Genomic DNA, 18,261 nt, shown 5'->3' with positions numbered 1-18,261 from the left:
TAAAAATGGTGTTTCAAAACCCGTGTTTATTATTATAATCTGCAGAGATCTGCAAACTTCGTCCAACAAAATATAACAATTTCTAACCTAAAATATAAAACACACACCATTTCATATTAATATATTTAACGTATTTCAATCAATATTCTATTTTTATCATTTTAACTCTCCCGTAGTGGATGCTACACCTAATCTTAGTATTTATGGTATCCATAATTACCAATTACCGTATGTTCTTTTCATCAAAACAATATAAAAACATTTACTTTGCTATCAATTAAACTAAATTAGCGTATCAATTGATATTATGATCCGAATAATTGACACAACCCACAAATGACAAGTGCAACATCCAAGTATAACCAACTAGTCTAATAATCAAACCCTACGTATATTCATCAAATTTGTTAAGTCTTATAATTTTAATAATATTTTTCGTAGGTTAATGAATTCGAAATTTTTTGAGGAGACATTAAAATCCTAAATAGTGGAAAGGAAAACATACATAAAATAAAGTTAAAATATATAATATATAATATACCTCATTATAATTATAATTAATTTCTCGTCTTTTACCATCTTCTATGAATGAAATAACTTTGATGATGCCATACCCCCATTTTAGGATTAGTTTGGTATTGGTGTAAATTTTGTAAAAAAAAAAATTTGTTGTGTTCCGTTGTGATATACTTTTTGTTAAAAAAAAAAAACAAAAACAAAACAAACAAACAGTTGAGCATTTCATAACTATGAACTGAAACGTAAACCAAATTACAAAAATAATCAAATTATATTAGTAAAGTATCAATTCCAATTATTTTCGTTGTATAACCTAGAAATAGACTGTGCCGTAACGGCACTGTTTTGGCCTTTCAGTCATCCATGTCTGAGATAATTGTATTTTTAATCAAGCAAAATTATAATGTCCATGTGTACACAATGAAATCATCCCATATACATTACTGAAAAATCAACGACCCAGTCTTTTTCTCGATATATAAAGAATGGAAACATCAACAACACAAAACGCTTAATCCTTACACGTTATCTAGTTGAAAAATTTGACCTATAACACCAAAGACTCTTTGAAAACCAAGGTGGGACTTTGAGAGACTTTACTTGGGATTCGTTAAGAATACGTAGAACTATCCTCTTGATATCTTTTCGAAACCTGTATCTTTAATTGATATGTTATATAATTCTTATCTGTTCTAAAGGTCCTTCTCTCCTGCTATAACGTCATCCAATTTTTTTTTAACAAATCCATATTTGATAGAATTTCAATCTTGACCTTGCGTAACATGTGTCTTTTGAAATACAAATTTGAAGATACCAAAGAAATCATCAAGACTTGTTCTCAGATTGATTAGGATTTCTACTCATTAAAAAAACTACACAACATAATATTTTGGTTTAGACTTCACCTTGATTAATCATAAAAAGGGAATCAATTAGGCATCATGTTTGAGGCAGCGTATCGCTAGTCTTCATGGAGGACTATGGAACAACTCCTAGCCTCTAAAGGACATCAGTTAGAGAAATTAAGCGCGTCATTTTTCGGGGAAACCAAGAGAAATATGGGGACAAATTCCACATAGTATCTTGAAGGTTTTTTATTTTTTTATCTCAACTACCATTCAGATCGAAGTTATTACATTAGGATAGTGTTTGAGCCGGCTTAATGTAGTGTGTGTTCAAACTGGACGAATTCCTGAGATTTTTATGCTTTGCAGTTTTCCTCGTTAAAAAATGTTGGGTGTCTTTCTTTATTTTTATTTTCGTATTATATTGATTTTATCTCTATAATTAAAATTACAAGCTAGTTGTATGTTAATCATCCTTGTGATTCGAGAATCTTTGTTGGAACTTATCCTAGGTTGTTCCTTGTTTGCTTTTATATTTAACTAAAGTTCACACAAGGAATAAGTTTATAGGTTTCGAAACACAAAACTCAATTGTCAACTTGGTACCGTCCACTTTTCAAATTTCTTTCATCATCTAAAGCATTTTTCAAAAATTAAGAGATGGTGGAGCTAATAAATTAATTACCTAGGTAACCTCATTTTATGAAGCAACGGATATAGAAATTATTGATTTGAATGCTAATTATATTTCATTAGTAAAAGGAGTACAAGCTCGTAACTATTTAAGTAATTTTACGACTATGTAATTTTACCATGTGGATATTTTTTTATATAATTATAGATGCTCAACTACAAAAACTAAATTGCAGGTTCAATTTAAATTTGATGAAGTTATTAATTCTTATCTCAAATTTGGATCCCTGTGAAGGGTAAAATTCATTTGCAAGTTTGTTGACAGTTATAGAAAGAAGTGATCCTGAGGACACAATTTCAACATTACCTGTAAAATTTTGCTTATTTTAGAGAGTTCAAGTAACTGAAGAATATAGTTGTTGGTGACTGGTTACGTATTCTCTCATATATCGAGTAACTGAACTTGTATTTACCATACTAGTTTCTACTCCAATGGTAAAGAGATTATTTCGGCAATGAAAATTATAAAAACTAGACTTCACAAACAACATGGGTTATGAGTTCCTTGCGAACTCTTTGGTTGTGAATGTTTGGAAGAAAAAAATTGCAAGGAAATTTAACGTAATAATCATTATATTTTTAATTTTAAAAAATAAATAAAAAAAATAAAAATATAATTACTATATTAAATAACTTTGGTTTAAGATTTTGCTGGAAATGGTTCATGTTAACTATTTTAGCTTACCCTTATGGAAAAATCCTAGCACCTTTGCTGGGGAGGTTTTTTCTACAGATAAGATGTACTCGCTCTATTTCAAAAACCCTGTTTTCTGTTCCGATCGTCAACTTCAAAATTGTGTCCAGCTTTTGTTTATGGTCGTATTCTTCCAATAAATTCTCTAATATACCCTTAATTTTTTTATATTCATAAATTCATTTTTAACGGGACCCAATCTAAAATATTAATGAAATTTATATAATTAAGGAAACAAATATATCCTTCATTGCTTTTAAAATAAAATATATCTGGCTCCAAAAATTAAGTTCCCTATAAAGTTTATACTTCATAAATTCGATATCTTATAATTTTCATTTTCATTTCCTATTTATAAGAACGCGCAATTGAGGGATAGTTTTATTAATCGGGGGATGTAGGAAAAAGAAAAAAATGGGATTCAAATAGCAAATCAAAGTCACCCATTATCCATGTATTTTAATTAATTCCTAATCAACTCCTCACTAATCAGATATAGTGTTAATTATATTTAGGAAATTTATAAGGTTATTTGATAAATGATTAGTGTATTATTTGTGTGAGTTGAGTAGAAGGAGGGGAAATTTTGAGAGAAAGGTTTTGAGTGAAAATGGTGGATGATAGTGAAGAGAGAATCGCTGCCGAATCTTTAGCTCAACTACAACAAGGAGTATATCTTGAATTTTCTGCTAATGACAACGATTCACAATTGCAATTATTTGTGGAAGCAACACCCTTAGATCATGATTTTTATGAGCATGAAGTGTTTCGTGAAGAATCAACCCAAGAAAATAAACAAGCTTAACATACAATCACTCCAAATACTCAGGTACAGGTGCTAATGTATTGAAATTTTGATTTTTTCTTTGAATTCACCATTTTTGCAGCTGAAAAATCTCGGTGCCGGCATGGACATGGTATGAATACAATGCCGGAAGCACCCTTACCGGCATGGTATTCATATTATAGCTATGCCGACTAATAATATCCCCAATTTTGAAAAGCATGTCGGCATTGTCTCCAACCAGATAAACTATGCCGGTAACAAAAGTTACTTTTTACCTACCATAAAATATTCTACGAAATATGATACCGGCATGGTTAAATACTAATGTTATTTTGCCGGTAACTAAATAAAAACATACAAGAATTAGTGACTTTGAAAGTTAAATACCGGCGTGTTGATTAATTATCGACCACGTCGGAAAAGTGAACAGGCATTGGACTTTAGTTAATGAGCATGCCGACACACAAGTTTCCGGTGTTGATTTCCAATGAAATTAATATGCCGGAAGAATTTAAAATTTGGTCTTCATTGTTGGTTCAGTTCGAACATGTCGAAACTGTGGTCGAGCATGCCGGAACTGTGGTGCGGCATAGGGTTTTTTTTTCTGAATTAATTTAATTTCCTTTTCACTCATTCCTTAAATTGTGACATATATCGATCCAACAAATGCAAGACCGCTTGGTCAGGATACGTCGGAATACTATAAAATTCCTCCGGTATGTTACCAAAGAATACTTTCCACCTAGTATTTTGAACTTTACTTAGGGATTGCTTATAATGAACCTTATAATCTCCCGTGGTTATCCTTATGTAGGGAATAACATCTAAACAAGAATCAATTGATTGGGATAAAGAGACGTCTAATAAGAACATGTGTGTGCTAGTGAGGAATACCCAAGGTTGAGATATTCGGTTTGAGATGGCTTGCGAGAGAAGTGGGTCGTACAAGGAGAATAATATCCACAAGAGAAAGGGTTATGTATATCCAAAGAAGACTAATAGGGTATACAAGACTCATACGGGGAAGGATAATTACCCCTTTAAGCTTGTATTCAATTTAAGAGACAAGGAATGAAAATGGGTGGTGTGGTTCGGCCGCCATAACCACGAGGACCCAGAAACTTTTGTTGGACACTCATTAGTTGCGAAGCTAAAACCTCCCTCATGAAATGAAGGATATGAAGAGATTGACCAAAGCATGTATTAAACCAAGAAAAATTCTCAGAGGCTTCAAGGAAAAGGATTCGAAGAAAATTTCTTCTCTAAGTACAATTTATAGTGCACAAGCAACTATTAGAAGGGTGGAATGGGAAGGTAAGACGGTTATGAAAGAAGTTGAGAAGATAGTCTTTGATCACAATTACACGTGTATCATTAAAAGAGGGACGAACAACAAGCCTCTTCAATATTCATTTTGCATCATTTGATTGAAAATTGGCTCATACATGCTTTGGTGTTCTTATGATGGATTGCACCTACAAGACAAATAAATACAATATGTCATTGTTCAACATCGTGGGGCAAACATTGGACAAGGTATCATTCACATTGGCTTGGTTTTTAATGGAATACGAGATAAGTTATAATATAATTGGGCATTACGACAATTGAAATTACTTTTCGGGAAAATCATCTTCCGAGGTTCATAATAACCGCTAACGATGACTCAATAATAAATGCAATATCCGACGTCTTCCCGGATGCAAAAAATTTCCTATGTACATATCATATACGTCAAAATGTGATAAAATATTGTCACGCTTTGTTTGAACCCACAAAGGAGGATATTAAGAAGAGAATGATTGTTAAACTTGAGGAAGAAGTTCGCATGAAGAAACTATCACCCAGAGAAGAAGAAAAGAGAGGAAAAATTAAAGAGTGAGTGGACAAAGGACACGATGAAAACCATAAAAAGTGGTTGGAATTTCTAAGAGATGAGGAAAAAGTTTATTGGTCTCTTACCGAGGATACGTACGATAATAATTTGAACAAATTTATTGCCAGTTGGAACGAAGGCTATCCAAGTGTCGTCTCGTACTGTCATAAGCAATGGTTGGATAAGTACAAAGAAATATTTGTGCGTGCATGGAAAAACCGGTATAGACGTTATGGGAATGAAGCAACTAGTATATCGGAGTCATCTCATGGGAGATTTAAAGATCTCCTCGAGTCTAACTAAGGAGACGTGGTTACGGTCACCGTGGCAATGGAGCAATACTTTAAGAGTAATGTCGATAGGATCAAGAAGGCTTTTGAGAAAAGCTCAATGGAAAGGATGACTCAATATCTTCAATATAGTAAGTTTCTCCGAGGAATATAATGCAATGTGTCTCAGTGGTCAATAAAACATATAATGATACAAATGATATGGGAGATAAACTATGGAAAACCGGATGATGTGTGTATTTATCCCGACATGTCCTCATTGGCGTTTCTGTGTCGTCATATTCTTGTGAAGTATGAAGAAGTGATACCTATTGAGGTTATCGATACATTTTGGAAGCAACTATCTTTCACTCCTTCCCCTACGGAAGCTCCCAGACAATCACCATGGGATACGAACGAAGCAAAGGAAATATTCGACGCATACTCACGTGGAAACTCGGCTAGTTGGCAAGTCTTGTTGATCCAACGAATGCTAATCACTCGCTCATGGACAACACAAATGGATGAACCAATAAAGGGAAATGCTCCCGGTAGACCAAAAACCAAAACGACAAGGAGAAGACAAAGAAAAGAATTGAAACAAATGAGTCATCGTGAATTTGAACTCGGGGCAAGTAAGAAACGAGATTCAACTGCATGTGATCTTTCAGAACCAAGGTTCGTGGAAGCGTCGGTTCAAAACAAAAGGGGTAGGTCGAGGAAGGAACCGCTATCAAGTCAACAACAAACGACGGATTCTGTATCCACGCCAAAAATCGATGGAGTGTCGGTTGCAAAGAAAAGGGGTAGGCCGACGAAGGTACCTACATCGAGTGAACAAGAACACCAAGCCGACGATGTGGATGCCATACCTAGAGTTGATGGAGCAGATGTTCGAAACAAAAGGGGTAGGCCGAAGAAGGTACCCACATCGAGTGAACAAGAACAATAAGCCGATGATGTGGATGCCACACCTAGTATTGATGGAGCGTAGGTAAAGAACAACAAGGCGAGCATTCCGAAGCCAAACCCATAGTTGCTGGAGCGACAGTTGCGAACAAAAAAGGAAGGCCGGATAAGGAACCTACACCAAGTCAAGCTTTTCCTCGACTTCCTTCATTTCTTCAGGGGATAGAACCTCTCCTTTCTCGTTCTTACAACCAAACATCTTCCTCAACTTGCCAATATGACGACGCTAGTTTCATACATCCAACACATAATTAGTATATACTAGTATAAGATTATGTATACATTAAACGACTAAGCAATTAACCACACTTACTAGCAATCCAACAGTTTTCTGAAGTCCGGAAATTGTAGGTGGTGCCTCTGTAGAAGTTCGAACATGAGGGTTTTTCTGGGGTGGAATTTCAACGTTATCCGGGCGCACAACAAAAGGATGTGAGTATAGCAGGCAATACCATATGTAGGCAGGATGGGCTTCATCACTGTTTTTCACAATCTCCCAATTAGTAATATCTACCAAACAATATTGTTCCTATCCCTCCAATGTGTTGGTTATGGATTTGGCATATACTCTACCCTCAACCTTAAGGCAGTTGAAAGACTCCGAGGATAGTCAACAATGTACCTTTGAAACTCAAGTATCTCCAAACTAGTTTGTTGCTTGTACCCAAGTTACCACATCACACGTCGAGGATCATCCATAATGTATCCCTTTGGGTGGTACAATGGTCCATTGTAATATGCAACATTACAAAACCTCAAAAAGTGGCAGTTTTATCTATCCTCCTTGTAAGGGTCGAACACAACCTCTTTGGTAGTCATCGCGTCCAGATCCAATCTCATATATATCGGTCGACGTTTGGTACCGGGATTCGGAGTATTGTTGGAGTCATTTCTCCGAGCTCTAGACTCATCGGGTTCAGAACTTTCTTTTATCGTCAACGCTTTATAGTTCGTGAACAATGTTGGGAAGTATTCATAAGCCCACACCTACGCTGATGTAGAATGATACATATAAAATGGAGTAATTTTGTGTACAATAATAACGATATAGGTGAACAATGTATAAGAACATAAGTTTAAAAACAAAATTACCTGGAGTAGAGAGAAAATCTCGAAAAATTGATTGGTAACATCCTTAGAGGCCCTTCTAATCTCTTCCATCAAATGTGCAATTACCACGGTGCCCCAAGAATAGCCAGAGACGTCTTCCAACTGATCCAAGTATTGTAGGTGGTTTGCACTCATCTTGTTTTCACTAGCGCCAGGGAATACCTTAGTTCCCAATATGAATAGCAAGTAGGCAGCGGTTGTATAACGAATTTGAGAGGGATCCCAGCCATCCTCCTTTCGTTTCTCTTCCTTCCCTCCAAACCTCTCTCTAAGAATCTTCAGTTTCATTGTCTTTGTCCTACAATTCTTAGATACATAGAATTTTTGTACAGAAGTTTTGTAGTCCCAGCCAAACAGCTTGTTATTCAAAGCGTGTAACTTCCAACATTCTAGGTCCGGAAATTTATCTCCTTCTGCAACTGACTTTCTGGTAACATATAAGCCTAAGAATGTTCTAAGCATCATCAGGGATCAAATTCATCTCCCCAAATGGGAAGTGTATAATATTCGTTTCTCCATGAAACCTCTCGACGAAGCAATTGACTGTCATAGAATCATACTCCAAAAAAATTTCAACCAAACAATATAACCCAGAGTCCTTTACTAATTGTTGGACCTCTTCACATTCCTTATCCAAATCCCATTCACTCGAGGATTGGTGTCGGCAAACACGAACGACTTCTAACATAAAATATACATAAATAAGAGACAGTGAAAGAAATCTTACAAAATAATGCATATGTACAAAATAAAAATTCTTACATAGGTTTGATAGATAGTAAGAGCCCACATGTCCTTGTATCCAAATAGTGGTATCGTATCAGAAGTTTGACCCCAAAATTTCCCACCACCAAGGTCAGGTAACATGGTATTAGGATGAGGAAGGTGCAAACCTTTTACTTTGACTACTTTCTTCTTCTTCTACTGGTTGTTCGCCTTCACCTTCAACTTGTCCCAATCGTTCACCTTGTGTCAGTTGTTGACTTGACCCAACGTCTTCCTCTAAAACTTCGATTAGCTCGCTTGTTGAATTGGGTCAACTTCATCATCTTCCTCCTCATCGTTCTCATTATACGATTCTCCGGTACGTTAATGGATTGCTATGTTTCTATGGTCCCCACTCTCCCAAAGTTTCCCTCTTGCAGAGCCTGCCTCCCAAATGCTTATTGCGACCAATTTATTTTCCTTGAGGAGGAAGAGACTCGGTAGTGGCAAGAGAGTTATTCTTTATTTTCTTAACGCCAGCCTCTTTAGTTTTTCCATTCTTAGCTTCCTTGGATTTAGCCCTATCAAAAGACATACGAAAGAATTAAAGTGCAACTAACAATCGTATCAGATGCCGGCATAGAAATGAAGAATAACAACATTGAAACACAAGACCCGGCATTGTTCAACGAAAAACCTTCCATGCCGAGGTCACAGAATGGCATTGTAATTTGAAAATAAACTATGCCGGAAAACAAAGCCGGCATTGGTGAGAATATGTCGACAATGCCGGTAGTCTTAAGTATATCCTAGTGTATTCCAGTATACCAAAAAAACATTGCCGACATATACGTAAACACTAAAACAATGCCGTAACAAAGTCCCGATATGGTATTCAACCTAAAATCAATGTCGGGAATAACATTCAGTTTCAGGTGATTTTAGTTTTTTAGCCGGCATAGTATTTATACTAAATCCAATGCCGAAGCTCGTTAGCGGCATGGTATTCATACTAAAGTCAATGCCGTAACAAGGTACCAGCATTGTATTCATACTAATTTCAATGCTGAAATTGACTGTAACTCAACTATTTAGGTTAGGGTTCGCGTATCTAACCTAAACCCACTGCTTTAAATCGATTAAAAGATTTATAAAACGTTTCAGAATCACTTACCTTCTCACAGAACCCATTTCTACGAGGGTTTATTGGTCCGAATCCTCTTCTTCTTCCTCAATAGCAATCCTAGCAAGCCTTTGTTCTTGTTTTTGTTGAGCAATTGATTTTGATTTTGATTGTATATTGGGATTGAGTTTCTTTCGTAGAGGCATGGTTATAAATTTGGGTAATCGACGAAAAAAATTTAAATCGACGATGAAGAACGATGGTGTTAACGATGAAGAATGATGAAGAAATCTTTTTTTCAAAACCCTAACCTAAGAAGAGTGCTGGAAAAGATGGGGGATATGATTTTGGTTTTTTGATTTTAAGTTTTAAGATTTTTATTTTGTGGGAAGGGTATTATAGTCTTTTCATGATGTTTTTAATTCACCAAAGGGTATTTTAGTATTTCCGCCCCAAAAATACCCCTTAGCAGATCCTATTGGATGGGGATTGTAATTTATATCCCCCAATTGTGCGTCCATTTAGAATCCTACTGACAATTTTAGGTAGTTTTTAATACTAGTATTTTTATTAAAATAAAATAGGTAAATAATTAAGGATAGTCAAATAAAATACTATAATCTCCTTAATATTTTGATAAAGTCAAAGCGCATTAAGTTTTTGAAATGGAAGGAGTCTAAGAGAGAACTTGATTTTTGTAAGGTCTAGTTATCTTGTGAGTTTAATTATTTAGTACTGATATTTGGATTGTGTTTTCACTTTGGAAAATTGGTGTATTTTTTTGATCGTGTAAAAATAAAATAAATTAAAATAAAACTATTAAACTAATAGTTGGGCCATATGGAAAATCAGGAATGTTAAAGTCTTCGAGAACAAAACTCCAACAGTACAAAGTGCTCTTGCCATTGCATATTACTAGCACAATTTATATTACAATCTCACTGAAGAAGCTGAAATTGTAGCAGTGGAAGCTAATTCCAGAACTGATGTTGAAGCAGTTCCATTAACTTGCGATCCGCCTTCATATCCACACATCAAAATTAATGGTTCTTATCTGGGAGTAGGCACCAGAACTGGTAAATCCGATACAATTCTTTATGAAGAAGCAGATGGATTCAAGCTAGCTGCAGAACTGGGCATCAAATGGAATTTAGGCTCTATCATCATAGATGTGGATACCCAGCTTGTTGTGAAATATTTAACTGGAGATCTGAAAAATACTCCTTGGAGAATTTGGAGGATGAAGGAGGACATTATCAACAGTATGACTATTCTCAACAGTAATAATGCTTACAAGTTTGTGCCAAAGTCGGCTAATGTTGCTATTGATAATTTGGCAACTTTTGCTTTAGCTCATCAAGTCCAAGGTTGATGGACTAGCTCTGAAATTCCGACTAATATTGTGATGTCTGTAAAAAATATTTAGTCATTGTCTTTCTTCTTATGATGCCAAAAAAGAAAAGAAAAAAAAAAGATAATTAATGAGGAGTAAAAATAGTGATTAATAACTAATAAAATATTTGATTACAATAACTTGAAAAACTTTGGTGTTGCTTATTTATTTAAGGAGCCACATGAGAGAATTTGACAAGGTTTCGGAGTCTCACTGTAAACAATTAGATGACCTTATAAAGATGGTCTAGATTATTACAAAATTATATGGTTGTTTCTCCTTTTTCTACGATGGTCTAACTTCAAGCAATCAAATTTTTGAGGCATGTTTGGTACAATTTTTAAAAAATATTTCCTACTGTTTTTAAAAACAAGCCCCTTTTCTTTTAAGTTGTTTGGTATTACTATTTTAAGAACGTGTTTTCAAAAACTAATTATAAGTTAAAACTAACAATTCAAAAATCAGTTATAAGCTTGCACAAATGTTTCACACATGACAACAAGTTTACATATTTATATAAGCGAAAATGCATCGTTGGTGATGTCGGCGTTGATGATATATCCAAAATAGCATAGGCTCTCATTTAATTTCACTTTTCATTAGTTTTTGAAGAAGAAAAAAAGAAAGAAAAACTTTAAAAAACGATAAATTGACGTTTTCTATTTTTTGTTTTCCAAAAAAAAAAAAAAAAAATGTTATCTAAAAATAAAGCTACCAAACGACTTTTCTTGCGCTTTATATTTTCTATGTTTTTAAAAACGGAAAACGGCTTCATAAAACGGTACCAAACACACACTTTATGTTTTCAAGACAAAAATTAAACTGCTACAAGCTTCGTTCTATCTTTGTCTTTAATTATTTTAGAAGTTTGATTTAACTAGTATGAATGATAGTTAGTTAAATCCAACAAGCAAGGGAGCAACTTTTACCTAGGTTAAATCAATGTCTTTTACCTAGGTTAAATCAATGTATTTTGACCAAAAAAACAAAAAAAACTATTATAGAGGCTCTAACCAAATGGTTTTGAGGGCTCACAAAATGACAAAATTATGTCATGAAATGGTATTCTCCAAAACCCTTTATCCTACCATTTTTTGTTAATGGCTTGAATGCTCTCGGTTAACTAGTGTTAAAGATTGGATTAGATAACTAAATTAGATTAATGATTTGACTAATGATTTGATTTATACTTAGCGTTTGAAAACCAAAAATAATAAAAAAATAAAAAGATAATCATGCTCATGATCATAAAAAAAATGATAATCATGATTGTAATAATGAGCACCAACTACAGTTTGGAAACCGAACCGTAAGAAGCATCTACGGTATGAAAACCAAACCGTAAATATAGTATACGGTGGGAACTCAAATCTTAAACTAACTATATCGTGGGGAACTCCAAGTCGAACCCAAGTTCAAGGTCGTTTACAGTTGGGAATTAAGCATATACGGTGGGAAAAATTGGGTTTGATTTTTGCCTGATAATTTTATCTACGGTTTGAAAATATAATTTTACAAACCGTAGAATCAATCTATGGTTTGGATCGTAACAACTACAAATCATAGATCAGGGTTGACAATTTCACCTATGGTTTCGAAATATAATTTTTTCAAACCATAGAGTTGGTTTATGGATGGAGGTTCAAAATTTTCAAATCGTAACAAAACTTTATCTGGTGATTTCACTGAGGTCTGGGGTTGTCCAACCCTTTTAAGCATCAAGATTTTTCCGTCGAGATTTGTAGGTAGGTCGGTGAACCCAAATGTTGGATGGTGAAAGTATTGATCAAAATTTGAAGATTATTTTAGAATACAATTATGTTTTCATGACAAAGCTAGTTTAATAATTTGTATACCAAGTGAAATTTTTTGTATACTAAGTGAACCTAATTAGTTCAACATTTTTTGGATTTTGAATGCAAAGATTCCCTGGTTCGAGCAGGTTGTAAAATTTTAAGATCCGATGACAAGGAGGATTAGATATAAAATCATAAACACATAACTGCACATAATTATTATGTTTAATATGGTTTAGTCGTCAGATTTAATAGAATTTTATAACTAGGAAATTGGTGATTAATTTTGAGCTGATTACAGAGGTTCAATATCTTTCACCAATTGATTATGTTTGTAAAGTTCGCGTTGTTATTAGTACGAATAATACTGTTCAAATGATAAATATACCTGGTGTTCTTCCAATGTGCATAAATGAGTAAAACCATGTGACTGTGCTTATGGTCTGTCATTTTAGTGATCAAGTGAGTTAATGAGCTCCGAAAAGACTGCATATACCCAAAATTGTCTTTTTTTTATCTTCTTTTTTTCCCTGCTTTATAAGCTGCAAGGATTTCTTGGAAATCCAAAGTAATCTCTGTTTCATAAAGATTCACATAATTTGAGATGTGATATAACCCATCAAGATAATGAGCAGCCCTGTTGCTTTCCTTGTAACAGTGACTTATCTTAACAGAAGAAAATTTATCAGGTATCACCTTGACTCTTCGTCATATCTGAGTAGTGTCCCGGGGAGGCTTGGGATCAGGATTTTACAGAAGCAGAAAAGTAGAGTCTATGCAAAGGTGTATACACTGAGCTTCAATCTCAAGAGCAATTTTTAAACCAAGCTCAACCCCTTGCATCTCATGAGCATTGATTGAAATAGGATGACTACCACCTATAATAACAATCAACTGATCTCCTAGAGAGTCTCTAATAATGGCCCCAAATCCAGCACCAACATCAGATTTAGAACCATCAGTATTTATCATAACATCATATCCAGTTGTACCAAGACAGGCACGTAAAATTGGTTGTTTAAGAATGAAATCACAGCTCACTCTCCGATCTATCCATAAAATCCATATTATCATCAGAGTCTTCATCTTTCAACTTATGGGCACTCAGTTTAAGCCACGCCTCTTGCACAATCAGAAAGATCACAGATTCAATGAAATTGTACTTAGCTTCAAAAATCCTAGAATTCCTTTCCCTCCAAATGTTATAAATAAAGTTGTTAAAAATCAACGTCTTAATCAAAGTAACACAAGATTTTCCCATAAAGTGGGAAACACACCATTCCTCCTGCCAAGTGCTGCAGATCTCTCTTAGATATCCCATTTTAAGAATTAGTCCACTCTAAACCTTGCCAGCAAATTCACACCCATGAAATAAGTGATTTTCATTTTCTTTAGATGCACCATATAACAAGAAATAAGAAGTAGTTATGACCTTCCATTAAAGTAACTTATCCCTAGTCTTCAACCTAACATGGAGAGTAACCCAAGCAATAAAGGAGTGTCTGGGGATATGAAATCTAAAACAAACAAGAGAACTCCAAGTAATATGAAGCAAGGCTTTATAAGTCTTTTTCACTAAAAATTCACTATTCTTGCTAACAATCCATATCACCCTATCCTTCTCCAAAACATAGAAATCAGCTGAAGCTACATGATCAAAAACTGTATTTATGCTAGGATCAAAAGAATAGGGAGACTCCACTCATGCATATTAATGAAATCACTCTATAGTCAGCATTAGGAAAGAATTCTTAAATAATAGCTGGGTCAATCCAATCAGATAGTCTTCCCTGAGGATGTCACTTATCATGGATAAAGCTAGTAGCAACTCCATCTCCTAGAATGATAAAAATCATATCTTTTGCTAATTGTCTCTGATACAAGACTCTCCTCCAACACCAAGAAGCATCTTGTGGAACAAACAATGACCAAATATATTTACCTTTAATGAGGTTCTTCTTGACCCAGTCAGTCCAGATAGATTCTTTACCGGATAACAGATCCCACAGACGTCTTAAGTTATCAGAAACATTGTTAATCTCAACATCTCTAACCCCCAATCCTCCCTCAGTATAAGGCATACATATAGTGGACCAACTTATAGGACAATGTGTTCTCCCATGTTCACAACCATCCAAAGAAATCTCTTAAATATTCTAGTAATTTCTTTTATCACTCTTTTAGGAAGGATAAAGCAATAAAGCCAATAAAAGACCATGCCAGAAAGAACATGTTTTATCAAAATCAATCTAGCAGTAAAGGCTAAATATTTAGACTTCCAATACTGAACTCTAGATTTAATATGAGCTATCAAAACCTGACAATCATAATAAGAAAGTCTAGTAGATAGCAAGGGAAGGCCCAAGTACCTCACTGGGAGTTTGTCTTCTTGACATTCCATGATAGAGAGAATATCCTGAAAAGTCCCATCACCTACAGAAGAAGAAAATAAGAAGGTTTTCTGTGGATTCATTTGAAGGCCAGAGCAGTCACCAAAATCCACAATACCTCACTTAAGACTAGCAGCTGCTTGACTAGTACCTTTGAAGAAAACTAGAACATCATCTGCAAAGCAAAGGTGAGTAGGTATAGTTAATTTGTACCTAGGGAGAAGACCATAGACACCATCATCGACCTGTTTTTGAAGAATGAGACTAAGAAGCCCCATCACCATAACAAACAAGTATGGAGATAAGGGACAACCTTGTCTCAATCCCCTAGAATCTCCAAAATAACCATAGGGTGAGTTGTTGATAAGAATAGAGAATTTTGGAGAGGTAATACATAGCTCAACCCAGCCAATGAAAAGATCATGGAATCCCATTTTCCTCATAGTGCTACTAACATCTTTCCAATTTACAGTATCATAAGCTTTTCTTAAGTCAATTTTCATGGTGCATCTTGGACTTCCAGAAGATCTATGATAATTCTTGACAATCTCATGTGCCACCATTATATTGTCTTGAATGGATATCCCTACAATGAATTCAGGTTTGCAAGGATGTATCAAATGCTTCAATAACATCTTCATTCTAAGAGATAAATCTTTGTTATGCATTTATAAACCACCCAACAGTAAGCAATGGGTCTATAATTCATAATCCCATAAGGGTTTTCTTTTTTAGCAACTAAGGTTAAAAAGGTACTATTCACTTCCTTAAGGAGCCTAGAATTTTTAAAGACATTCTGGATTGCGGCAACAAAGTCATCCCTAATGATATTTCAACAGACTTTAAAAAAAAGACTAGAAAACCCATCTAGGCCAGGGGCTTTGCCAGATCCTATAGAAGAAAGAGAAGCAACAACTGCATCTCTTGAAACAGGTTTGATAAGATCATTTTTAGATTCTTCATTAATCACTTTATCAAAATGTAGCTCTTTAATTAACTCAACATTAGTATCCACAACCCCTTGCTCATCATAAAGATCAGAAAAAAGAATAAGAAAGAAATACATTCCAAAGATATCTCCTTATCATCCACCAAATTATTACCATCTCTGGAAGTGACACTGAGAATATTATTCCTGGACCTCCTTTCCTTTAAAGAATTTTGAAATAAATGAGTGTTATAATCACCCAAATCAATCCACTGAACTCTTGATCTTTGTTTCTTCATAGATTCATCATACCTTGCTACCTAGCGTAATGCTGCACTACTTCTTTCTCCTTCCTGGCCAGAATAGGACAAAGGGGAGAAGCTTGCACTTGTTGTTGAACAGAAATCATATCAGTCTTGGCCTCCATAACATGCTCATAGAGATTCTCGAATCTCAACCTCTTTCATCCAATGATAGCAGCCTTAACCTTCCTGAGTTTAGTCATAAAAACAAATATTGGATTACCCCTAACCTTGCTAATCCACTCCTTTCTGACCAAATCAAGGAAATCATGCTCTTCATTCATAAAATTAAAGATTCTAAAAGAAGGAGGACCATGTTTCCTTTTCTCAAATATAGAAGCAACTCCAGGGGAGTGATCAGAAATACCAGGAGGAAGAAAATCTGCCTTAGAATCCATAAATTGATCAATCCATTCCATATTAACCATAATTATATCAATTTTAGAACCAATTCTAGTCTCACCTTGTTTATTAAACCAAGTGTAGAAGCAACCAGAATAATATAAGTCCATAGGATGAGTATCTTAAACACAATTACTCAGATCCTGGTAATGAAAAGGCCTAATCTCATCACCACCAGTTTTTTCAGTGGGAGACATAAAGGAATCAAAGTCCCCTAAAACAATCCAAGGCCTAGAGTTAAATTGACTGAAGTTACAAATATCCTCCCACAAATATCTTCTATTAATAATATTATTGTCAACATAAACACTGAGCTTAGAAATACTAGGATCCCACCCAATCCAAATCCTACCAGAATCATCATTATTTTAATTATCCAAAAATTGCCAAGATGGGGTTATTTTGTGTCTTATTCTACTGGCACATATCTTTTGCACATGGGTTTCTACAATACCGATTATTGACAAGTTATTCAATCTAATAAGAGATGTTATTTCTACTTGTTTAGAGGGTCATTAATCCCTCTAATATTTCAAGCTGTAATTTTAAACATTATGGATTTGGGTAAGATTCAGTTTCTTACCTATAGTAGATATATTATGATCTGAGCACTTTGAATCCAAATCCTTCTTTGAAGGACCAGCATCAGTAGGTTTATTAATAAAATGAGCTCTAATGCCTCCACCATCATTAACACATAGGGAAGAAGAATTATCAGCACCCTTATCTTCACCACCAGAAGTTTTATTAGGATGGATAGGTACAAAATTAAGGTCTTGTTCACTTCAGACCTAAAATATATTAATAGTCTCAGTAATTCAAGTGCTCACAGCTTTTGATAAATCAGAAGCATCTTTACTCTTCTCAATCACAGGATCAGGGTGATCAATATCATCCATTTGATAGTCCAAACCAGAAGAATCCACACTAGAAGGAACAATAATGATTTGAGGACCAGAACTGGTACCCTCATTTTTTATATTATCTCTATGTCTTTTAGAACCTTTAACAACCCAACCTTCCTTATCAAGTACATTCTTCTTCTGAGTTAATTATACCTATTGAACTTGGATAACCACTTTCTTACAAGCAATAGAAGAATGATTAAAAGTCTTTCAATGAGTACACATAGGTGGCTTCCATAGATACTCAATAGTCACCTCAAAAGCAAGATATCCATCCAAATACACATGAATAGAGCTAGGAAAATCACAGGAAGTATCAATCTCAACACATAGACGATCATGGCTCATTCTATTTCTATTCAATGTCTTCTTATCAAGCATAATAGGAACGCCCACACATTTAGCAATACTACTCAATCCCTTTGAATTCCACATATATAAAGGGACTTTCTAATGTTCATCCAGATAGGAATTGTACGTAGTTCCTTTAAATCTTTCTCAAGGTTTCGACTCCAAGGTATGATAAAAAATAATTTACTTGAGATATAAAAGGAA

The sequence above is a fragment of the Papaver somniferum genome, chromosome 2, assembly GCF_003573695.1.
Source record: "Papaver somniferum cultivar HN1 chromosome 2, ASM357369v1, whole genome shotgun sequence".
In the NCBI taxonomy this organism is placed as follows: domain Eukaryota; kingdom Viridiplantae; phylum Streptophyta; class Magnoliopsida; order Ranunculales; family Papaveraceae; genus Papaver; species Papaver somniferum.
This window is presented reverse-complemented; position numbering follows the sequence as displayed.